A 25666-nucleotide genomic window follows, 5' to 3' on the forward strand; every position below is an offset into this window, starting at 1 on the left:
ACGTGAGATGAAGAGTCCTTGAAAGTGAGTCCATTGGTTGTGGGAACATTTTAATGATGGTGAGTGCAGCTATCCCCTTTAGTTCAAGAGCCTGATAGTTGAGGGGTTTTAACTGTTCATGAACCTGGTGGTGTGAGTCCTGAGGCTCCTGTATCACCTTCCTGATGTGAGAAGAGAGCATGAGCTGGGTGGTGGGGGTCCCTGGTGATGGATGCTGCTTTCCTGTGACAGTGTTCCATGTAGATGTGCTCAATGATTGGGTGGGCTTTACCCGTGATGTATTGGGCAGTATTCACTACCTTTTTATAGAATTTTCTGCTCAAGGGTATTGGTGTTTCCATAGCGGCCCCTAATGCAGCCAATCAATATATCCTCCACTACATATCTATAGAAGTTTGTCGAAGTTTTAGATGTCATGCTGAATCTCCACAAACTTCTAAGTAGAGCTGCTGCTGTGCTTTCTTCACAATTGTGCTTACTGCTGGGTGCAGGACAGGTCCTCTGAAAGAGTAACACCTAGGAATTTAAAGCAGCTAACCCTCTCCACCTCGGATCTTCTGAGGATTGGCTCATGGACCTCTGGTTTTCCTCTCCTGTAGACAATAAATCAGCTCTTTGTCTTGCTGACATTGAGTGAGAGGTTGTTGTTATGACACCACTCAGCCAAATTTTCAATCTCCTATACGCTGATTCATCACCACCTTTGATATTGCCCACAACAGTGGTGTCATCAGCAAACTTGAATATAGCATTGGAGCTGTGCTTAGCTACACAGTCATAAGTGGAAAGAGAGTAGAGCAGTGGCTAAGCACACAGCCTGCGGTCCACCTGTGCCGACGGAGATTGTGGAGGAGATTAGTTGCCAATCCAAACTGACTGGCGTCTGCAAGTGAGGAAATCCAGGATCTAATTGCAGAAGGGGGTATTGAGGCTCAGGTCTTGGAGGTTATTGATTAATTTTGAGGGTGTGATGGTATTAAATGCCGAGCTGTTTTCGATAAAGAGCATCCTGATGCATGCATCTTTGCTGTCCAGATGGTCTTGGGTTGTGTGAAGAGCCAATGAGATGGCATCTGCTGTGGACCTGTTGCTCCTGTAGGCAAATTGGAGTGGATCCAAGTTGCCTCTTAGGCAGGAGCTGATATGTTTCATCACCAGCATCTCAAAACAACTTCATCTTTGTGGATGTAAATGTAACTGAGCAATAGTCATTGAAGCAGATCAAAATGCTCTTCTTGAGCACCGGAATAATTGAATCCTGCATGAAGCAAGTGGGTACCAAACACTGCCCAAAACAAAAGGTTAAAGATTTCAATGAACACACCAACCAGTTGATCAGCACAGATCTTTAGTACTTGTCCAGGTACCCCATCTGGTCTGGATGCTTTTTCAAAGGTTCATTATTATCAAAGTATAAAACTGTGAGATTCTTCTTCTCCAAATACTGCAGATTTGTGGGTTCACCCTCCTGAAGGCTGCTCGCACGTTGGCTTCAGAGACTGAAATCATAGGATCATTGGGGGATGTGGGAGTTCATGACATTTCCTCCATGTTTTGATGGTGAAAGTGAGCATAAAAGCTGTTTTTTTTTTTACTTTTCTTTTCTGAGGAAACGATTCTGACTGTTTTAACGGGTCTCCCATTAGCCTCCAACTCTCTGCGTAGGACAACCCAATTTTGTCCTCATAGTTCATACCCTCTAATCCAGGAAACATCTTGGTATACCTCTTCTGCATCCTCTCCACACTCTTCCATAGGTGACTAGAACTGACTGAAGTTTTATATAAATGCAGCATGGTTTCCTTACTCTTATACCCAATATCCCTACCAAAGGCAGGGGTGCCATATGCCTTTTTAAAAAAATCATCTATGTAGATTTGGACCCCAAGATCCCTCTGTATCTCAATGCTCATAAGGGGTCTATCATTAACTGTCTACTTTCCCATTTCATGCCCCTCCTTCCCCAAAGTGTACCTCCTCACATTTGCCCAGATTAAACTCCATCTGCCATTTGCCTGTACATATTTGTAACTGATCTATATCATACTGAATTCTTTGACAGTCCTTTACACCATCCACAATTCCAGTAATCTTGGTCTCACCTGCAAACCACCCATTTATATTTTCATCCAAGTCATTGATATATATCACAAACAACAGTTTGATATATATATCACAAACACCACCAATTCTTTGAGAACACAACTGGTCATAGACTTTTAGCTTTCCACCTCTACGCTTTGTCTTCTGTGGGCAAGACTGCACTGGTGGGGAAGTAAGCTCACGACAAAATGTAAAAAAGTGTGAGGGGTAAAAAAAAGTTTCAGCAAATTCATTGCCAAGAGGAAGACTAACCTAGATATGACCAAAGTGAAAGAGCAAATAATGACAGGCAATAATGAACCAGTTACAATGGAAAGTTCAAGTGTGAATAGTCTTGTCAAAGTAGAGAATTAAGTTAAAAAAATTATAAAAATGAGGGATTGTATGAACATAAATGTACTTGTTCATTGGCAAATGGTTGGTAAACCTATTTGCTACATAGGATAAAGAATATCTAATTTAACAAAGCCATAGAAAAGCTGCAAACCATTTAAATCAGGTTTGTCAAAGAGAATGGAGAGTTATAAAGATGGAACCATATCAGGGATCAAACAGACAATTAGATCGCGTGTTTTAAGACAACTTGCCGCACATGCAAGTTCTAAAATTCGAAAGTGTTTGCAGGAAAGCCACATCTACTCTGAAAGTCTTTTGGCCTGCACAGAACATTCACACGTTAAAGGACACCAGTCTAGAAGAAAAGCTAAACATTGGTTAAGGTGCCACAGAATGAGAGGGTAGCTTACATGGTCGTGCTAACTAAGACAGACAAGACCATTTGGATTATAAAATTAACTATAACAGAGTAGGAGATGGCTGGTAGTAACTTCTGTTTACATCTCAAAACGTATGCCAAACAGGCAGTGGGAAAGGGTTTTACTAAATTAGGGCCATTTCGTGTCATTACGCAACATTCCATTTAAGCGTATCACAGCTTAGTATGGTAACTGTTTTGCTCAAGACTGTAAGAAATTGCAGAGTTGTGAACACTGGTCAGATCATCAGAAACCAACCTCCTCACATTGACTCTATCTACACTTCACACTGCCTGAGGAAAGCAGCAAAATATTCAAGAACCCTTCCCATCCTAGTCGTTCTCTATCTCCCCCCTTCCATTGGGCAGAAGGTACAAAAGCCACAAGGCTCAAGGACAACTACTGCTCTGCCATTATAAGACCTGTTATTGTACTGCATCTATAAGTAAGTCGAACAAAATAAACCCTCATCTTTTTATAAACTTCAATCAGGTCATCCCTCATTCTCCTACACCCCAGAGAATGAAGATCCAGCATGGACAACTTCTCCCTGTTAATTCAGACCTCCAGGCCAGGGAGCATCCTTGTAAATAGCCTTGCACTCGCTCCAGCTTAACAGTGTCTTTCCTATAATGGAGAGACTAAAACAGTTCACAGTACTGCAAGTGTGGTTTTACCAACAGCTTATATACGGTAACTACAACATGATGTCCCTACTCCTAAACACAATAAGTGTCCCTGACTGATGAAGGCCAGCAAGCTGAATACATTCTTCTCCACTCTGTCTAATTTTGCAGCCACTCTCAGTGAACTGGGCACTTGTATTCCCAGGACCCTCTGTTAAACAACAGCCATCAGTCCCCAACCACTCACCTGTATAAGTAATACACAGAAAATGCTGGAGGAACTCAGTAGGCCAGACCCCATGAAGGGTCTCAGCCTGGAACACCGACTGTTTACTCTTTTCCATAGATGATGCCTGGCCTGCTGAGTCCCCCCAGCATTTTGTGTGTATTATTTTTATGTACAGCATCCGCAGATTTTCTCCTGTTTGTGATTCACTATATAAGTCCTACCCTGGTTTGACAGTCCAAAATGGATGACCTCACACTTATCTAAATTGAAATCTATTTACCATTCCTCATCAACCCATCTCCTTTTGCATATCATTGCAACCTGCTGCATAATCAACAAGACTGTCTAATTTAGTATCATCAGCTGACTTGGTAGTTGTGTCAGTATATTCATATCCAAATCATTCATATAAATAATGAATACTAGATGTCCCACCACTGACCACTGGGCTATGTCACTGGCCACAGTCCTCCTGTCAGGGGATCAACCTTCAACCGTCACCCCCTGCTTCCCCACTTTGAGCCAATTCTGAATCCACCTCGCTGGCTCCCTTGCAACCTAACCTTTCAGATCAGCCTGCTATGAGGGACCTTGTTAAAGGCCTTACAGACACTCCCACTGCCTTACCTTCATCTATCCTCTTGGGTACCTCTTCAGAAAACTCCAAAAGACCGATCAGGCTTGACCACCCACACACAAAACTACGCTGCCTATTCCTGATCATGTTCTGATTGTCCTATTGCTAGCAGATATTGCCCCTCAGTAATCCCTCCAGTAACTGCCCCATACCAGACTGAGTTCCCTGGCTTGTCCTTGCTACCCGTCCTGAACAATGGAACAACAATAGCTGTCCTCTGGTCTTCTGGAACTTCACCAGTGGCCAACAATGAACCAAATATATCAGGAAGGACCTCTGCTATCTCTTCCCCAGCCTCCCACAAGATCTGGGGGGGGGGGGGGTGGGGGGGGGTTGGGGCACCTGGTCAGGCCCCAGGGATTTTCCCACCTTAATGTGCTTGAAAAATGCAAATATCCAATTCCTTGTAATATGCATATACAATCCAAAGGCTCACTAATTATTACTGTTATTTCTTTGGCATCTGTGATATTCTCCTCAGTAAATTCTGATGAGAAAAGAACATTAAAAATCTCAGACATCACCTGAGGCTGCACACATGGATGGCTCTGATGGTCTTGAAGATAACCTAATCTCTCCCTTGTCACCCTTTTACTGTTAACGTAAGTGAAGAACTTTTTTGGATTGTCTTTAATTGTACCTACCAAATTCATCTCATACTGTTCTTTTGCCTTGCTGATTCCCTCTTAAGCACGGTCTTAAACTTTTCACACATATTGAGAGATCTATCTAACTAACTAAATGGACTTCTGGCCCAATGAGCTTGCATTTCCCAATTACACCCATATGAACAATTAACCTACTAACCCACACATCTTTGGATTGTGGGAGGAAACCAGAGCACTCAGAGGAAACCCATGCGGTCACGGGGAGAACGTACGAAGTCCTTACAGACAGCAGTGGAATTGAACCTGAGTTTCTGGCGCAGTATGAACGTTACGTTAACCACTGAATTGCCGTGCTGCTCTGACCCAGCTGCCTAAAAGCTACGTGCACTTCCTTCTTTTACCATCCCAGAGCATCAAACTCTCCTATCAGCCAAGGTTCATTGAACTTGGCATGTCTACCCTTCACCCTAACAGGAACTTGTTGCCCTCAGACTCTTGACATGACCCTTTTAAAATCTTCCCATTTGCCAACTATTCCTTTGCCTTTTAAGAGAGTCAGTCGACTCCAACTAGATCCTGCTTTGTATATGTTCAAAATTGGGCCTGCTCCAGTTCAGGAATTTAACCCGTGCAAATATTCCATAACTATTTCAAAACTAAGAATTGTGGTTACTGGACCCAACTGCCACTTCAGTACTTGGCCTACCTCATTCCCCAAGAGGAAGTCCAGTACTTCTCTTTCCTGAAGGGGTTCCTCGATATATTGCATGAGGAAACTGTCTTGGACACACTACACAAATTCTGCCCCATCAAGGCCCTTTGCACTCTTGGTGGACTTGTCGATACCAAGACCATTGAACTCTTCCAAAAGCACTACCATGCTATTCTCAAAACTATGTGCAATTCCTCAACACCTCAAGTCTGCACTGATAGCTAGAAGGTCCTGATAGCCCAACAAGGTGACCATCCAGTTCTTCAAATCTTACAGAAAGCAAACCATGGTGTCCATGGAAAAATCAGCAGTGGATGTGTGACTTGTGCAATAAGAACCTCAGCAGGGTAGACTCAGTGGTGCATGACATCTCCAAACATTTGTTAAAACTAGTTTGTGTTGCCCCGATGGAGGATTGCGGCAGTGGTTACACATGCCAAGAACCCGTTTGCCTAAACATCACGCTCATTAACCAGAAGTGTTAAATGGAAGATCGAGAATGTGGTGTTAGTGATCATATTTGGGTCTACAAGATTTTACAAGTATTTGCCAGGTAGTCAATTCACAGGGGGCCAATGTGAGTTCCTTGCCTATGGAAATAGCAGAGCTCATACTTGTGAATAAAGAAACGGAAAAAGAATTAAACAAGTATTTCTCCCAGAAGTACTGGTGGACCAAGGTGTAAGTGCAAATGAGCAACTCTGAGAGCACATACACATCAAGGAAAAGAGCTTTCTTTAGCATATAGAAACTTCCAGAAGAAACCACTTCATCTTGAATCATCTGTGAGAAGCAATGGAACAAAACACTGTTTTTCTTTTCCTTTACAGATAGACACAGATGGAGATTTCAAGAGTCTGTCAACATAGCAGCAGAGTGTAGTAGAAATTGTGGAAGAAATATGACTGTAGGGATTATCTCAGGGGAAGTCCAGGAATTCTAAATAAATCACTTCATCCTTCCCCAAGTGAATAGCAAAAAAAAAATCTCAGATTGAAACAACACACAAAATGCTGTTGGAACACAGCAAGCCAGGCAGCATCTATAGGGAGAAGCACTGTCGACGTTTCAGGCCGAGACCCTTCGTCAGGACAGAGCTTCTCCCTATAGATGCTGCCTGGCCTGCTGTGTTCCACCAGCATTTTGTGTGTTGTTTGAATTTCCAGCATCTGCATATTTCCTTGTGTTTAATTTCAGATTGAAGATGTCTGTATAAAATAAAGCGACAGAGTTGTTCAAGAGGATTAATTATCTATAATGTTTCTGGCGAGTGTCGTGATGAGACAAGGATGTAGGCCAATGAAATCAGAGAATCCACAAGTTCAGTGAAAGAGCAATGCAGTGAATGGGAAAACAGCCAATCAGATAACCATCAATGTGTTACATAGAGTCATAGAGCACTGAAACAGGCTGTTCACCCCATCTAGACCATGAAAAACTATCACTGCCCAAGTCCCATCCACCTGCACCTGAACCATGGCCCTACATACCACCTCCATCCATGTACTTATCCAACTTTTTTTTCTTAAATGCTAAAATCAAACCCAATTCACCACTTGCGCCGGCAGCTTGCTCTGAACTCTTACCATCTTGTGAGTGAAGAAGCTCCCCCTCAGAATCAGAATTGGCATATGTCACAAAATGTATTGTTTGGTGGCAGCATTATATTGCAGTACATAATAATAAACTATGAATTACAATACAAAATACATATTAAAAATTAAATAAGGAGAGCATAAAGAGAGGTAGTATACATGGATTTATTGTCCATTCAGAAATCTGATGGCAGAGGGGAAGAAGCTGTTCCTAAAACATCGAGTGTGTGCCTTCAGGCTCCTTTACCTCCTCTTTGATGGTAGCAATGAGAAGAGGGCATGATTTGGGTGGCGGGGTGGGGTGGGGGTATCCTAATGGTGGATGCCAACTTTTTGGGGCATCACCTTTTGAAGGGGTCCTCAATGCTGGGGAGGCTAGTGCCCATGATGGAGTTGGTTGATTTTACAACTTTTTGCAGCTTTTTCCAAGCCTCCATACCGGATGATGCAGCAACCAGTTAGAATGCTTTCCATGGTGCACCTGTAGAAATTTGCGAGGGTCTTTGTTGATGTGCTAAGTCTCCTCAGACTCCTAATGAAAAATAGCCACAATCATGCCTTCTTTGTAATGGCTTCAACAGTTTGGGCACAGGGTATGATGCTGATACCCAGGAACTTGAAACTGCTCAGTTTTTCCACTGCTGATCCCTTGAAGAAGACTGATGTGTGTTCCCTTGACCTCCCCTTCTTGAAGTCCACAATCAATTCTTTGGTTTTACTGATGTTGAGTGAGTGCTATGTCTTTGTTTCAACACTGCTCAACCAGCTGATACAGCTCACTCCTGTATGTCTCCTCATCACCGTCTGAAATTCTACCAACAATAGTTGTGTCACAGACAAATTTATAGATGACGTTTGAACTGTACCTAGCCACATGGTCATGTGTGTAGAGAGAGAAAAGCAAGTGTTGATTGTCAGTGAGACGTTATTTCCGATTCACACTGACTGTGGTCTCACAATGAGAAAGTCAATGATCCAGTTGTGAAAGGAGATACAGAAGCCCGGGTTTTGGAGCTTGTTGATTAGTACTGATGGTGCTGAACGCTGAGTTGTGATCAATAAACAGCAGTCTGACAAAGGTATTGCTATTATCCAGGTAAGGCAGAATTATCTAAGGCAGAATGGAGAGCCAGTGTGATTGCGATTTCTGTAGACCTGTTGTGGCAGTAGGCACGTCGCAGTGGGTCCAGATCATTGCTTAGGCAGGAGTTGGTTCTGGCCATGACCAACCTCTCAAAGCACTTCATCACAGTAGATGTGAATACCACTGGGTGATAGTCCTTGAGGCAGCTCACCCTGCTCTTCATGGGCACTGGTATGATTGTCGCCCTTTTGAAGCAGGTGGGAACCTCCCATGGCAGCAGTGAGAGATTGAAGATGTCCTTGAACACTTGCACCAGTTGGTTGGCACAGGTTTTCAGAGCCCTTCCAGGTACACCAACCGGGACTGATGCCTCTTGAAAAACGCTCTGACGTCAGCCTCCTTCATGTGCTTCAGGGATTTACACAGGTGTAGTTTTATTCTCCCTTTCAAAGTTTGCACAAAAAGTGTTGAGCTCATCTGGGAGTGAAGCATCACTGCCATTCATGATGTTAGGCTTCACTTTGTAGGAAGTAACAGCCTGAAAACCCTGCCTGAGCTGACATGCATTCATTCCTAACTTAAATCAGAATTGTTTCCTCACTCTAAAAAAGAAAAAAATAGCCTTCTGTAGATAGTGCCTGGACTTCTTGTCTAGTTATAGCACCAGAATGCAACTAGCCCTCAACAGACTATGAATCTTCTGGTTTATTCTTGGCTTTTGGTTTGGGAAAGGCCAGCAAGTTCTTGAAACCAAACACTCATTCACACCAGTCTTGATGAAGTCAGTGACAACTGCAGTGAATTCATTCAGATTCAAATGATGGGTTGAATATTGTCCAAAACACAAACACCAATTCCAGTCAGTCCTGTAAGTGTTCCTCTGCCAACTTTGACCATATCGTCTTGGTCCACACCACTGCTACAGCCTTTAGTCAATTTACAATTACTTATTAACCTGCCAACAGATAGGTCTTTGTCTATGGGAGGAAAGAGGAATACTTGGAAGATACCCACTCAGTCATAGGGCATCAAGACGCTGGAGCAGGGATCCAATCACAGACCCAGTACTGTGCACAATGATATTAATTGGGTAACAAATCCCGACATGTAAACAAAGTCGGCATCAAAGTTCAGGCAGAGATCAAAACATCCATAGGAATCAAAAAACCAGAATCCGGAAAAAGACAGAGTCAACATTCAGATGGATAGATACAGATACAAATGCTGGAAAGGCTCAGGAAAATTCACTGGCACAATCTGGCAATAAACAGGTGAAAACACAGGACTGAAATACACTGCGCAATAAACAGAGAGGCAGATGATAGGTGGAGCACAATGAGACACAGGTGGCAGCAATACAGGTAATAATGAGAAACAGGTGAGAGACGCAGTACTCGGTGATACAGGGGCCAGAGTGGAGCAGGAGCGGGGACAGGAGCACATGACAATACAAAACCACAGACTGACAGCGGGGGGAAACACACACAAAGACAGAGTTCAACTGGAGGTACTGACACAGGGAGAATGTACAAACTCCTTACAGTGAGGGGTATTGAACCCGGGTCACCTGTATTGTAAAGTGTTGTGCTAACCATTACACTACCATGCCGCTGCCATGCTGTTTGAATAACAACAATATAAGAAGAAAATTCCTGAAGCAGTTTGTGAAGAGACTTTGAATAAATTGTACTCACATGAGCGAGTTCTCTGGGCCTCACGTATAAATCTGTACTTTCTGCACTGGAGTTAGAGGTTTGAGCTCACAGATTTTACAAACATCAAATAGTCACCTGTGGAGGAAGGGGTTAAGCTTGAGGACCGGGGGTTTGCAGCAACACGGGGAAAGCATGGCTATGAATATTAGCTAACAATAGATCATGTTATCAATGAGGAACTGATTGTATAGGTGCTGATCGGCTGAGAGGCAATGTGGTTAATGGCCTGTTTGTACTTTCATCAATGAGGAACCAATTGTACAGGTGCTAATGTTGTGAAAATTGCAGGACCGGAGTCTGGAGACTGGTTGACTTAATGTGATTACATTTACTGTATAAATTTGAACCGTAACCTTGCATTGGCGGAGACATGTGGAATGGCTCCCTGTGAATTCATGAAGTAAAGGCAGTAACTAGTTTCAAGGTGTTTGTCTACTTTGTCTTTGATCAGTACTAAATTCTGTAACATCGCCATAGAGCTGATTTTGAGATGACCATCTGGGTGGTGAACAGTTGAGTGATCACTGGAGTAAACAATAAATATGCACACTCATGGCTTGTGCAAGCACACTTAGGCTACATCCACACTAGACTGGATAATTTTGAAAACGCCGGTTACACTTAAAAATGCTAGGCGTCCACACTGTGAGTTTTTGAAAATATCTCCGTCCACATTGAAACGGAGATTTCGGCAAATCTCCTCCTACTGGGCATGCGCAGGACGCATCTACCGAAAACAAGCAACATGTTTGGTGTCGAATCTCGCCGTAAAAGTGCGCGTTTATGTAGTTACAGACTAGCAAAACTTAAAATGACGGACAGCTGTTGGCTTTCGCGCAGGAGAACTTAAAACTAAAAAAAAACAAATACTGGAGCGTACAGAGGCAACTGACGGACTTCACGGACAGATTGACCCGGCTGACGACGAATATTGAAAAACTGACTAACTCTGTTGCATTAGTAAAGCACCTTGTTAAATGTATAAAACATGTCTGCATCAGTGTATTTCCATACAATGTTACATTAGGCTGTTACACATCTATTGTCAGAGAAGTACTTGCATAAATAGGTAAACCACCTTCATACGAGCAAGGACAGAAAACAGGGCAAAATGAGTATACTTATTTAGTCAGTAAGTTATGGGTCAAAGTATTTGGTGAGTACGTTTCTAACTCTTCTGGCTTCAGTCTCGTTGCAGTCTGTTCTGAAATTGTTAGGTTGTGATCATGAAAACAATGAAGTAGCATGCTGCCGTCTGACAGCGTTTTCAGATTTCTCTGGTTACCCCGTCCACACTGATCTGCCCGAGCAGTGTTTTCAAAAATACCCACCCTGGAAAGCTTTTCTGAAAAGCTCTGGTTTCGGGGGACGAAAACGCTGTTTTAGTGTGGACAGAGGGTAAAAGAGAAGAGAAAAAGCTTTGGTTACGGATTTATCCGGCATAGTGTGGACGTAGCCTCACTGTTCAACAACCAGAGGTGAACTACACACTCCATCTCTGAGCAAAAACCTTCAGCAACTTGATTACTCTTATGACAGCAACAAACCCCAAGGCATTTTCTCCCGTCTTAACATTTACACTTCATTTATAATGTCACAGGCAGAAAAGGGGAAAAAGTCCCATGCCGGGGGTTTATAGAGTTTGGGAAACGGATGAAGAGAAGGGCCACCAAGGTAGTAATCTCCCGATTACTCCCCGTGCAGGTAGGAATGGGTTGATAGCATGGATTAATCAACGAATGGCTGAGGAGGTGGTGCAGGAGACAGGGTTTCAAGTTCTTGGATCATTGGAACTTTTTCTGAGGAAGGAGTGACCCGTACAAGAGGGAACTGGAGGGGAATCGATATCCTTGCCGGGAGGTTTACTGACGCTACTCGGGAGAGTTTAAGCTAGTTTTGCAGGGGGCTGGGAACTGGAGCCCCAGGTCAGGAAAAGAGAGATTGGACCTGCAGGTAAATGTCAGGGAAAGTATTGAAAGGTAAAGTCAAAATAATAGGTGTAATGAGTCTGATAGTTTGAAGTGTGCTTATATTAATGCTAGGAGTATTATGGATAATGGTGATCATCTTAGAGCATGGATCTGTACGTGGAACTACGATGTTGCAGCCATTACGGAAACTTGGCCAGAGAGGGGCAGGAATGGGTGATTAACGTACTAGGTTTTTTAAGTTTGAGAAAAGATAGAGGAGGAGGTCAAAGGGAGGGAGGCTGAACTACTCCTTCTCTTTTACCTCCGCCAGGCCTGTGCCAGAAAACCAGCTATGATCTGCAGAGGGCTATTTCAAGGGCGAAGAGGCAACTTTGAATGAGTTTGGAGGCAACATCAGATGCACGGCAACTTTGGCAGGGGTTGCAAGACATTACTTCCTACAAAGCGAAACCCAGAAGTATGAACGGCAGCGATGCTTCACTACCAGATGAACTCAACACCTTCTGTGCCTGCTTTGAAAGGGAGAACATAACTGCAGCTGTAAAGATCCCTGTTGCACATGGTGACCCTGTGATCTCCATCTCAGAGGCCAATGTTAGGCTGTCTTTAAAGAGAGTGAACCCTCGCAAGGCGGAAGGTCCCTATGGAGTACCAGGTAAGGCTCTGAAAACCTGTGCCAACTATCTGGCGGGAGTATTCAAGGACATTTTCAAACTCTCACTGCTATGGGTGAAAGCTCCCACTTATTTCAAAAAGACAACAATTATACCAGTGCCTTAGAAAAATAATGTGAGCTGCCTTAATGACTATCACCCAGTAGCACTCACATCTACAGTGATGAAATGCTTTCAGAGGTTGGTTATGACTAGACTGAACTCCTGCCTCAGCAAGGACCTGGACTCATTGCAATTTGCCTATCGCCACGATCAGCCAATGGCAGATGCAATCTCAATGGCTCTTCACACAGCTTTAGAACACCTGGACAACACAAACACCTACATCAGGATGCTGTTCACCGACTATAGCTCATCGTTTAATATTATCATTCCCACAATCCTGATTGAGAAGTCACAGAACCTGGGCCTCTGTACCTCCCTCTGCAATTGGATCCTAGACTTCCTAACCGGAAGTCCACAATCTATGTGGACTGGTGATAACATATCCTCCTCGCTGACGATCATCACTGGTGCACCTCAGGGGTGTGTGCTTAGCCCACTGCTCTGCTCTCTGTATACACATGACTGTATGGCTAGGCATTGCTCAAATACCATCTATAAATTTGCTGATGATACAACCATTGTTGGTAGAATCTCAGATGGAGACAAGAGGGAGTACAGGAGTGAGATTTGACAACTACAGCAACAACCTGGCACTCAATGTCAGTAAAATGAAGGAGCTGATTGTGGACTTCAGGAAGGTTAAGATGAAGGAACATGAACCAATCCTCATAGAGGGATCAGAAGTGGAAAGAGTGAGCAATTGCTTTTTTTTGTAATTTATTTTTTATTGAAGTTGAGAGGGAGCAGTTTCAAGTACCCGGGTGTCAAGATCTCTGAGGACCTAACCTGGTCTCAACATATTGATGCAGTTGTAAAGAAGATAAGACAGTGACTATACTTCATTAGGAGCATGAAGAGATTTGGTATGTCAAGAAATACACTCAAAAACTTCTACAAATGTACCCCAGAGAGCATTCTGACAGGCTGCATCACTGTCTGGTATTGGGGGGGGGGGCTACTGCACAGGACTGAAAGAAGCTGCAGAGGGTTGTGAATTTAATTGGCTCCATCTTGGGTACTAGCCTACAAAGTTCCCAGGAAATCTTCAAGGAGCGGTGTCTCAGAAAGGTAGCATCCATTATTAAGGACCCCCAGCATCCAGGGCATGCCTTTTTCTCACTGATACCATCAGGGAGGAGGTACAGAAGCCTGAAGGCACACACTCAGCGATTCAGGAACAGCTTCTTCCCCTTGGCCATCCGATTCCTAAATGGACATTGAACCCATGTCCATTTACCTCACTTTTTAATTAATATTATTTCTGTTTTTTTTGCATGATTTTTAATCTATTCAATATACGTATACTGTAATTGATTTACTTATTTATTTTTTTCTTCTTCTTCCATATTAGGTATCACATTGAACTGCTGCTGCTAAGTTAACAAATTTCACGACATGCTGATGATAATAAACCTGATTCTGATTCTGATACTAATCAGGGACAGCATCACAGCAGTGTTCAGGGGAGACAGAATGGAGGGGTCAGACACCGAGTCCATTTGGGTGGAACTCAGGAATAGAAAGGGTGCAATCACACTGACGGATTGTACTACAGATCCCCAATAGCCACCGGGACATCGAGGAACCAATATGTAATCAGATTAAGGAAATGTGTAGAAATAATAGTGTTGATCTGGGGGATTTCAGCTTACCTAATATAAACTGGGACCTTCTTAGTGCAGGGTGATTAGGTAGGGCAGAATTCGTTAAATGCATCCAGGAAGGTTTCTTAAATCAGTCCAACGAGAGGAGGGACTGTACAAGACCTGGTGTTGGAAAATGAGTTGAAATACCACGTGACTGATTATTTAGTGGTTGAACAGTTAGGGAACAATAACCACAGTTCCTTTAACTTTCAGGATAGCTATAGATAAAAATAAGGATGGTTCATGTGGGAAAGTTTTAAATAGGAGCAGTGCAAATTCACTCACATTCTCTGCATCCAAGCAAATGTTCTTCCCCCCCCCCCCCCCATTTATCCTCGAGTGGCCCCACCCTCTCTCCAGTTATCCTCTTGCTCTTGATGTGTGTATAGAATGCAGGAACTAAAAGGCATTAATTGGGAACACCTTTTCTCTGGCAAGTCCGCATCAGACAGGTGGAGGGTGTTTAAAAATCAATTGCACAGAGTATAGGAAAGATATATTCCTGATAGAAGGAAGGATGGGGATGGAAAGATAAGAGAACTTTGGATGTCCAGAGAGATGATGAATTTAGTCAAGAAGAAAAAGGAAAAGTATGTAAAACTTCTAAGTTAGGATCAAATGAAGCACAGGAGGAGTATACAGAAGCTAGAAAAGAACTAAAGAAGGGAATTAGGAAAGACAGCAGGGTCCATGAAAAGCCCTTGGCAAGTAGGGTTCAGGTGAATCACAAGGCATTCTGTACATACATCAAGAGCAAGGGGATATCTGGGGAGAGGATAGGACCATTCAAGGATAGAGGGGGGACAATTTGCTTCGATGTGGAGGATGTGAGTGAGGTGCCTAATGAGTACTTTGCTTCCGCATTTATCAAGGAAAAGGATATGGAGGTCCAGGAGATCAGTGGTGAATGTGTAAATAAATTAGGGCATTTAGAGGTCAAGGAGGAGGAAGTTTTGGGCCTCCTAATAAGGTGGATAAGTCCCCAGGGCCTGATGGAATTTATCCGGGGTTATTGAGACAAGATTGCTGGAGCCTTGACCAGTATTTTCGTGTCGTCTCCAGCACAGGACAAGTCCTGGAGGACTGGTGAGTGCCTAATGTACTTCTATTTATGAAGGGAACAATGGAAAATCCTGGGAACCATAAACTGGTGAGTCTCACGTCAGTTGTAGGGAAATTGTTGGTGAAAATTTTTGGAGACAGAATATATGAGCATTTTGCCAGGGCATAACTGGGAGTACCAGCTTGGCTTTATGTGGGGCAGGTCATGTCTTACCAACTCAAATGAGTTCTTTGACAAAGTGACTACAGCGACTGATGAGGGTAGGGCACTGGATGTCGTCTATAAAGATTTCAGTAAGGCATTTGACAAGGTCCCTCATAAGAGGCTAATCCAGAAGATGCATGGGGTCCGTGATGAATTGGCTGTTTGGATTCAGAACTGGCTTATGAATAGAAGACAGATGACACTGGTTGAAGGGACTTGTTGAACTGGAGGTCTCTAATTAGTGCTGTCCTGCAGGGATCTGTGCTGGGACCTCTGATGTTTATGATATATATAAATGGCCTGGGAGAAAATGTAGGTGGGTGGGTTAATAAATTTGCAGATGATCCCAAGATTGGCGGAGTTGAGGATAGTGTAGAAGACTGGCAAAAAACACAGCACAATATAGATCAGTTGCAGATATGGGCTGGGAAATGGTTGATGGAGTTTAACTAAGATAACAAGTTAAAGGCAAAATCCTTAACAGTGTTGCTGAGCAGAGAGATTTGGGATCCAAGTTCACAGCTCCTTGGAAGTGGCTACATAGGTCAATAAGGTGATTAAGAAGGCTTATGGAATGTTTGAATTTATTAGTCAAAAAATTGAATTCAAAAGTCAAGAGGTTTTGTTGCAATTTTATGAAAGTCTGGTTAGGCCACATCTGGAGTATTGGGTACAGTTCTGGTCACCCCACATTAGGAAGGATGTTGAGGCTTTGGAGAGGATGCAGAAGAGGTTTACTAGGATGCTGGCTGGATTTGAGGCATGAGAGGCTGGATAAACTTGGGTTGTTTTCTCTGGAGTGGCGGAGGCTGAGAGGGGTGAGGTTTAATGGGGATGTGAGGGGTAATTTTTTTACTCAGAGAGTGGTGGATGCCTGGAATGTGCTGCCTGGTATGGTGGAAGAGGCAAGTACATTAGAGGCTTTTAAGAGACGTTTGGATAGGCACATGGATGTAAGGAAGATGGAGGGATATGGACATGGTGTAGGTAGGAGTGACTAGTGTTTGGGTCCTGTGCTGTACTGTTCTATGTTCTAAACGTACAGTAATAACAAAAGATTTACTCCCTTCAAATATTTTCTGTATCTCACGATTAGATCCTGCTGTGTGTTCAGTATCTTTCTTGCATTCCTCATTACCAAATGACTGAATCCAATGTTAAATCCCAATCATCATTTTCGAATGTTTTACACTGAATTATTGACAATTAATTGTGGATTTCAAGGGTGCCTCATACCTTGATGACCAGTTTCAAAAGTTGTGTTGGGTGTTAATTCCCCGGCTTAGGCCAACATCTTGGAGACCATGTTAATATAGTCCAAGCTAAGGAGGTGAATTTAATGCAAGCTATCATAGGATTGTTAAATAAAGACCATGAGTGTGTTACAGTATGGCTTCAACTTATCCAATTCACATTATTGTCATTGAACTCAGTGCAAAAATAAAGTTTACTTATTTTGCAATAAGTATTTGTGGTTTTATCTTTCTCACCAATTTGTTCTTTGGCATTGTGCCCACAATACACCGAGAATGCATTACATTAATGAAGTACTCCAGTGCAGGCAAATTCAAGCATCCAACCACACCGCTCAGCAACAACGTGCACCCAGCCAAGTAACATCCTAGAATACTATTATTTTGAGCCAGTGTTAAATGTAATATTGTTGCATAGTAGCATAACAGCATAATTCATTACAGTGACAGTACTTAACAGTGCCAGCGATCATTGTTCAGTTCCCGTTGCTGTGTGTGAGGAGTTTATACATTTTCCCTGTGACCATTTGGGTTCCCTCCGGGTGCTCTGGTTACCTCCCACATTCCAAAGACGTATGGGTTTGGTTTAGTGAGTTGTGGGCAGTGCTGTGTTGATGCTGGGAGCAGGCTGCGGCTGAGACTTCCTCAGACTGTGTTGGTCATTGACGCAGGTGATGCGTTTCACTGGAGTACGCGTAACAAATAAAGCTAATCGTTAATCTTTCTCTAACTGAGCGCTACGTCTTCTGAAAGGTGGCATCTACCCAAAATAAGAGTAAAATAAATACTTTACATCATATTTTGTTACTTCATCCCCCTCATGCTATACCCAAAATTAGTAAGAGACGGCCTCAGAGTTCAGGAAATATTGCTTGGTACATTAATTTTCTAATATAATAACTATTGCTTATGACTGAAATAAAGTAGGCAAGATTCTTAAAGCAGAATATTTTATATATTTTATGTGTCCTCTCATTTGCGTTGCAATTATCCAACAAAAATGTCACAAAATAAAATCGCAGATTAAATTGGAAAGCACAAGTTTGTTATTTCCATTCATGTCTCCATTAGTTTTTGTGGACATCACTGGCAATAGTTGTATTTATTGTCGATCTCTAATGATCCATGAACTGCGAAGGCAGTCAAGAGTTAACTACATTGATGGGTCCGGAGTCGCGTACGGGCCAGATCAGGTAAGAAAGGCAGATTTCCTTTCCTTAAGGACATTACTGAACCAGATGTTCCTACTTAAAACAATCTGGAAGTTTCATGGTCACTTTTACAGAGACTATTTTTCATTAAATCCTCACATTTTTAATTACTTGAATGTCCCCTGCTGCAATGTCGGGATTTGAACTCATGATTCAGACTAGTGGTGCAGAATTTTCGCAGTTGATTCAGTAACTGAATCACTATGCTTTTGTTTTGATAAAACAATATTATATACTGCTTCTCCCTGTCCTGACATTACACAGTATCAGAGAATGCTATCACAATTTGGATGTAGGTTCAATTATCTGCCAATTCCCATCCTCCATTAGAGGGATACTGTTCGTTAAGGATAATAAAGGGTTGTTCAGTATGTTTTGTAATTGTCAGACACTTTTTCTCTGCAAACCGTATTTTAAAATACACATTTATGCCAAACCACAGTGAAAAATGCACAAGGGTGTCTGTGCTGACAGAATTATTTTACAGAAATAGTACATAAATCTGTAACAAAAATGACAAGTCAAGGATAATGTGTCATAAGGTGATGTTGGTTTTTCAGATTTTAATCTTAGCTTCTGATAGTTTATCAGACCTGACACTGTGCCAGAAATCCAATGGAAGCGTGCTCGGTGTTGTAGCAATCTTCTCTGTTAACTTCAATTCAAGCGAGACTGGAGGCTAAGTTAGTAAGGTGTAGCATTGCTTGCTTGGTAACTTAAACACTTTATGCAACCCTTAAAAATAACTTTTAAAGAGAGAAGAAATAACCACCTATCACCTAATGTACCCGTTGTTCCTCTCAGCAGTTTACATGGGTAGCCTATCCTTTCGCTGTTGCCAACTGAGGAAATTAAACTTCCTTCAGTTAGCCTTTTCTAAATGTCTGATACTGATATGCTGAGAAGAAGTAAAGGGTTAAGATAAAAACATGAAAACAAACTTACCAGATTATAGGTGCTGTAGCGATATTTAAAAATAGTAATTTTCAACTAGGATGTACCATAAGCTGCTTCAGACATTTGGTCAGGAAAGCAATTTGTTCTTTCCTGTTGTCATATGGTCATTGTTTCCAAACAATATTTTCTTCTTAAGTTAATGCCTCAAAAACAACACAGTGCAGACTCATCCTTCTTCCTAAACCCCTTTCCAACTCAAAACAGCTTTTTTGGTCTATCCCCTTCTCTCTTCCTCTTTCCAGTACATTCTTCTTCCACTATGTAATGAGTTGGAAAACCTCCCACTTATGTCACATGTAGCTGGAAATGTTGACTGCGTTCAGAATACGACTGCACATGTTAGTGCTGGTCAGAGAGAGTCGGTTTGCATCTGCTACACCAAACTGCTTCGGCAACCGTCTCCAAACCAGCTTGTAGATTTTATTTCTGGATTTGCTTTGATATTTTTTCTCTTTAGATTTGATCAACAATACCGAAATGGAAAGAATTAAACGTAAACTACCTCCACTTCTGCTAAGTCCTTCAGTTGACTCCTACAGTTAAGCCAATTATGGGGGGGGGGGGGGGGGCGGGGGATGAAAAGGTTAATAAAACACAAGCACTTTGTTAGCCTTTTCAGCAGAAATCAGCAAGTTAACTTTTTTCTCAGAAATAGATTCATTTAGTGGCAAACATGGAAATAACAATGGTTTAATTCAATTGAGTTCATCTTTGTGCATGGCGCGGGTAATTTTGAACAGGGACTGAAATGAAGTACAGTTAGTGGAAAAATAAATTGGCAGCATACACTATCCATATGGAGTTTGATGCTCTTAGAAACGATCCTTTTGCCAAGAAACACAGCCACTCAGGGAAAGTTAATCTCTAAATATCAATCGTTTATACCAGGCACATTGTTAATTCTTTGTATCATTTTTATTTGACCAGATGAGAACTGCGATTGTATGAATATTATTGCAATTGCGATTGGGTCTACAGCTCTTCTACATTTATTTAATTTTTCCAAGATTAAAATCCTAAAATAAATTTTGGCTGAGTTTTAGTTATGAAGTTTGCAAGTTTTAAATATTTCTGTGCATGTGTTTTTGCAATCTGTCACTGCACCACAGAACTTCAAATGGTGGAAATCCCGCAGTGGGGATTCAGCATAAATTACCTGAAATCATTTTAAAACCACTAAGTCATTCCATCAGTGATTAATGTTGAAACTTTCCTCAACATCTAAATCCTAAATGATATACGTGTTGAAATAGCTTCAAACTGTTTCATGACTAAACGAGACTTGCATGTTAAAGCGTTGTCTGACTTAATCTTTCAGTCAGCTGTAGTGCTAGCTGTGGCTTCTCACTGCTCCTGGAGGTGGTTTGAACAATCTGTCAGGGAAATATCTTTCCCAAGGTAAAATCCACCTAAACCCACTAGATAACAGTTACAACAGATACGTACAATAGATATGTTGCTGGAGGACAATGCTGGAGTCCCGTGTCTTGGGCAAGTTTCAATCGATACTGTGTGTTGGACTCCAGTTCATGTTATCATCTGTTTCTAGTTTTTGGTTGCTCCTATTTTGTTCCTGTTTTGGGTGATTTTGATCGGGGTAGCCCATAGATAACAAACAGCGCAGAGCTAAGATTGAACTGAACTGAATATGCCTAGATTATTTTGATTTTGTGTTTTATATTCTGTATTTAATGCTCATTTTTGTCACTTTATTGCTGTTGGCGCGATTTGTTTTAGCGCACACGGGGGAAGGGGTTGATGCTTCTCGTTGAATGGGTTTCAGGGTTTCCTTTGTTTCGTGGCTGTCTGTGGGAAGATGAACCTCAGGGCTGCATTTTGCATTTTGTCATCGCCTTTCCGTGGATGATGAGTGACTTGGATGGGGAGTTCCAAGAGGGGGTGTTCCCAGGCGTACATATTTTGATAATAATGCTCTTATAATCTTTGAAAGGGTTATGGATGGAAAGGCGATGACGGAAGTGCAAAATGCTATAAAAATGACTTTATTCCAAATTCGCTTCTTTGCTGGAATCTCCCAAATTCATATTGCAATTATGAAGACTTAAGGATCAAACACAGATTGTACTTATTTTGTAAGCCCCACCATCCACAGCATGATCTCTTCTCACTACAACCATCAGGCACGATGTACAAAACTCTTAGGTCCCTGTGGTGAACTACATATACCTGTCTGGACACGCCCACCCCCCCCCCCCCCCCGGCTGACTGCTCCTGTGGCTCCTCCCACGGACCCCGGTATAAAGGCGATCGAGGCCTGAGCCCGGCCTCTCAGTCTCCAGGATGTAGTGCGGTGGTCAATTGCTGCTTGTTCTTTTTTCCAGCCAATAAAAGCCTATATCTCGCCTCACGTCTCGGAGACTTATTGATGGAGCATCAGTCCCACAACAGCAGGTTAAGGAACATCTATACCCAAACATCAGGCTTTCGAACCAGTGTGGATAACTTCAGTCACCACTACAACCTACAGACTCACTTTCAAGGATTCTTTGAAACTCCTTCTTACAGCATTATTTTATATTCATAGCTTGTCTTCCTATGCACTTAGCTTGTCTGTCAGCCTTTCGATGCTTAGCTATAGCTTTTCCATAAAATTCTATTGTATTTCCTTTCTCCTGTAAGTACCTGCAAGGAAACAAATCTCACGGTAGTATTTTTCAAATTTATTCACGTATGAGATGTGGGCATCGCCAGCGAAGCCAGCATTTGTTGCCCGTCTCTAGTTGCCTGTGATAAGCTGTCTTCTTGAACCACTGCAGTCCCTGAGGTGTAGGCACACCCAGAGTGCTCTTAGGGAGGGAATTCCATCATTCAGACCCAGCAACAATGAAGGAACGGCGATGTGTTTCCAAGTCAGGATGGTGAGTGAATTGGAGGGGGTTTGCCAAGTGGTGGGGTTCCCAGGGATCTGCTGTTCTCGTCCCTCTAGATGGTAGTGGTCTGGACGGTGCTGCCTTATACGGTAACAATTACTGTACATAATTTGATAATAATAAATTCACTTTGAATTTTGAATTCCTAGGGTCTTCTCCGGCAGACAGCTTGCACCCATTCTGTCCAATGTATGGAATCACAAAGTCGTTCAATGCCTGTACCCGTAGCTGAAACTGAATGAGATGGTAAACAGTGGACGGTTTTGCTAGTGGAAGCAGATGTGCATGTGTTCACACCAGAGGTGGAAGACAGGGTGTAGTTTTGTCCATTTTCACTGTTTCCGGGCACTCAATTCACTTGCTGACTGTCACAATGGGAGTTGCTCCATTCTCTCCTCTTGGCTGAGGCACTGGTGGCTGCTGGCACTGATTGAGGGTGAGGCAGCCGCTGTAGAGATGCCAGTTTCTGTGAAAGGCCATGCTGATGAGCTCAAGTGTGGTGAGAACAGAATTTCTTTTTTATAGTTTAATGGCCCTTGTGCCCGCGTGGGTGGGGAAATGGATCATTCACTCTGTGGAGAAGCCCAGACTGAAGATCCAGCTCTGTCTAAATAGTAACCCTGACAATCTAACCGTTTTGTGCAGCTTACCAGAAGATAATTTCCACCATGTCATTGAGCAGCTGGTGACAAACACTTCAACCAACACTTGATCTATTGGACAAGTCACTGCTGGCCGTTTTATGTCGTTTTTTACTGGACCATGTTGATATGCCAAACTGCACTTGCAATCTCCAGCAATGGGGATCAAATACGACTAAACGTACACATTTACCAGCAGACAGAGCCTGCACTATATTGGTGGTGTCATGGAGGATACTGTGGTACTCTGAGGGGGGCTGGTCAACAGGTGCTGCAGCCATGGGAGTATGGGCAACATAGCAGGCCCCACCACCGCTGCTGGAGCACGAGGAGGGCCAGGGGGCCTCAGCCGTTAACACCACAAGGTCTACCCTGAAGCTCCCCAGATGCCATGGTACCAGCTGCCTGGAGCCTAAGCTGGGGCAAGTCAAATTTGCTGCATGGCACAGGGGGTGGAGCCCCATCGAGACACCGGTGCACCTTGCTCTGGAGGGAGATGCCCTGCAACATGACCACCGGGCCCTTGTAGTGCCGCTGGAGCAGCGTTTTGGGCAGAGACGGTTGGAGGAAGAACGGGGCAGCAGACGGCAGTGTGGGAGAAAGCCTGGGGTGTTTGCAGTGACTCTGTGAACTCAGCTCAGCATCACTACCCCCCGCAGTTCCCTCCCGCGGCCCCGGAAGGGCGTGTCCTGCTCGGCTTTGTAACGGCGCTGATGCTGGAGTGCCTTCAGCGGACATCACCGTCATCACTGGGCGAGGCACTGGGCAGAAGCAATTTTAGCTCACTCCCAAGGCGTTTCAGCATCACCCCGCACGCAGTGAGCCCGGGCTTGTGTCGCTGAGGCTGAGGATGAAATTGACAAAGACGAGCCTGCGAGACAGGTCCGACCAGGGCCACACTGGCCCAGCCAAGGGCCATGGAGCAATCTCTGCTACCGGCGAGGCAGGGCAGGGCAGGCCCGGATTGCCCTGCACCAGCGACATGCCGTGTCCAGCGCAGCCATTGAGCAATGCAGGGAGGGTGGTGCCAACAGAGAACCCCTCCATTGTCGCCCCTCCGGGTGGGCCGTTTGGGTGAAGAGCAAGGCTCAGATGTGGACTGGGTGGTGGAGGGCATCAGATGCCGTGTGTGGGTGAACTCGGGGTCAGCCATCGCCATCATCCGTCCCGGTGTTCTCCTCAACACAGACCAGCCATCCCCGCCTGGCTGGGCAATGACAGCGGTCCAGCTGGCTACGGTCACCGGTGGCTGTGCGGCGTTGCGAGGGAAGAGGTGGCTGTGCAGAGAAACGCCATGGAGCACGAGGTGTGGCTGGGTGATATCGGGACTCCTGCATCATTGGCCTGGACCTGCCACACTGGGGGGGCCCGTGTGGATGTGCCGGGGGCAACGCTCTACTTCAGCGGCCCTGGGGCAGGGCAGCTCCGGAAAGCAAACCCGGCAGGGGCAGCAACAGCCACCACCTTTCTCAGAGCAGCCCACCGCAGCGCAGCACGCCCCACGGTCGCCCGACGCAACGCTACGGAACTCGGCGAGAGTGGAAGTGGTGGGGTACACCTCCCCTTCACTGACCAGCAGCTGCCCAGCGAGCAGGCGGGGGCCCGGGAGAGGGGGTGTCCGAGCATGGGATGGCAACTGGAGTGGGCAGAGGTCTCCATTCTGGGTTCAGGGGCCAAAGCACTGTCCTGTCGGTGGGGCACGCTGGAGATGGGTTGCTGTTCTGGTAGTGGCAGTTCTCCAACTGACAGGCATCTCCAGCAGCCGGCAGTCCCCTGGGGTGGCCCGCACCACAGGTGCTGCGGTCGGTACACGAGCTGCTGGGGAGGGCGGCCATTTTGGGGCCACAAAGATGTTGGGCAGGGTGCACAGAAGCTTCTATCGGCCTGGGTACAGGCAGGACGTGGAGTGATCACGCACTCCTGCGACGTTTATGTGTCCCAGAAGGTGCCGGGCGGCCAGTCTAGTGACCCAGTGCAGCATTATCCCGTGGGGGTCCCGAGTATGAATCTACTGTCCACCGGGAGAAAGGGACTATCCCCCAAGTTTGAAAGCCACTGGAAGGGGCCAGGAGAGGTGCTTGACCCCATCTCCGATGAGGTATTCCAGGTGTGGTTGCCCTAGCGGCGGAAGGCAGTTGGGCTGATGCCGTATCGACCCTCGGCCACCACCGACCCGGTAAGAATGAAGGAAAGAAGTGACACTCCAGGTGTCCTGCCTCCTGCTTCAGCTAAAACTGTGCCTCCTATTGGGGGGAGGCTACAGACCCTCCGCAGCACCCCAGGCTGTGGCATCAACCACCAGCAGGATTTTTGGATGTTGTTATGGACTCTGGAGTAGCCAGGGATGGCTGACCCCTCGGGTAGGGGCAGTGTGACACTCCTGGGGTGTTGAGGAATGGGCATGGTCGACATCCCGGCCGAGCATTCCTAGTGGCCAGACTATGGTGGTATGCTCAATTCATTTATTGTTACATTTTAGCTTGTGTTACACAGTTGTTTGCTTGTGTGATTGTGGGCCACCCTGACTGTAACCAGCATGTGTAATAATCACCTCCCCCATCTGTAGTGATCGAGTACGTTCTCCCCCTGGGTCTTAAGGCCTGGTCTGTCTTTATGTTCATCACAATAAAAACGACGATTGAGTTAAATGATCTTTTCTCATCTATCAACATGGACCAAATGCTCGTCATAATATGTTACAAATGTGGGTCATGACCTTTAATTTTACCAAAGAGAAAACGGCTGGAGTCGCTTAGCACTTTAGTGCAAGAGTGTTCATTAGGTGTGGCAATCAAACTTTGAAAAATCATGAAAATCGGTGAAAATAGTGAAAAAATGCCAATATTTACAAAACATTATCTACAAGAAACACAATAATAGCTCTGTACTTATTCATGTCCAGTGTGAACTCGTGGCAACCTTTTCCTGATTTGTCCCTCACACTGAGGGTGATAAATTCCTTTTATAGATACTAGGACATGCCATCTTTAATTACCAAGAATATGAAGCACCCCACAATATAATGA

At 44.2% G+C, this 25666-nt stretch overlaps 1 protein-coding gene across 2 annotated transcripts in view; it reads right to left on the minus strand.

Moving 5' to 3' along the window:
- LOC132405141 (complement C1q tumor necrosis factor-related protein 2-like) overlaps window positions 1-19344 on the minus strand; it is a 37252-nt gene extending 17908 nt beyond the window's left edge. The window contains exon 1 of one of the 2 annotated variants that reach the window (XM_059989843.1): window positions 19097-19344. The gene's annotated coding sequence lies outside the window, so the exon portion shown is untranslated. Of the gene's footprint in view, window positions 1-10043; window positions 10126-19096 lie in introns of those variants that run through there. The other variant, XM_059989844.1, reaches the window with a different exon arrangement.
- Window positions 19345-25666: the final 6322 nt, after the last annotated feature.

This window comes from Hypanus sabinus, chromosome 15 (genome assembly GCF_030144855.1).
Source record: "Hypanus sabinus isolate sHypSab1 chromosome 15, sHypSab1.hap1, whole genome shotgun sequence".
NCBI classification, from domain to species: domain Eukaryota; kingdom Metazoa; phylum Chordata; class Chondrichthyes; order Myliobatiformes; family Dasyatidae; genus Hypanus; species Hypanus sabinus.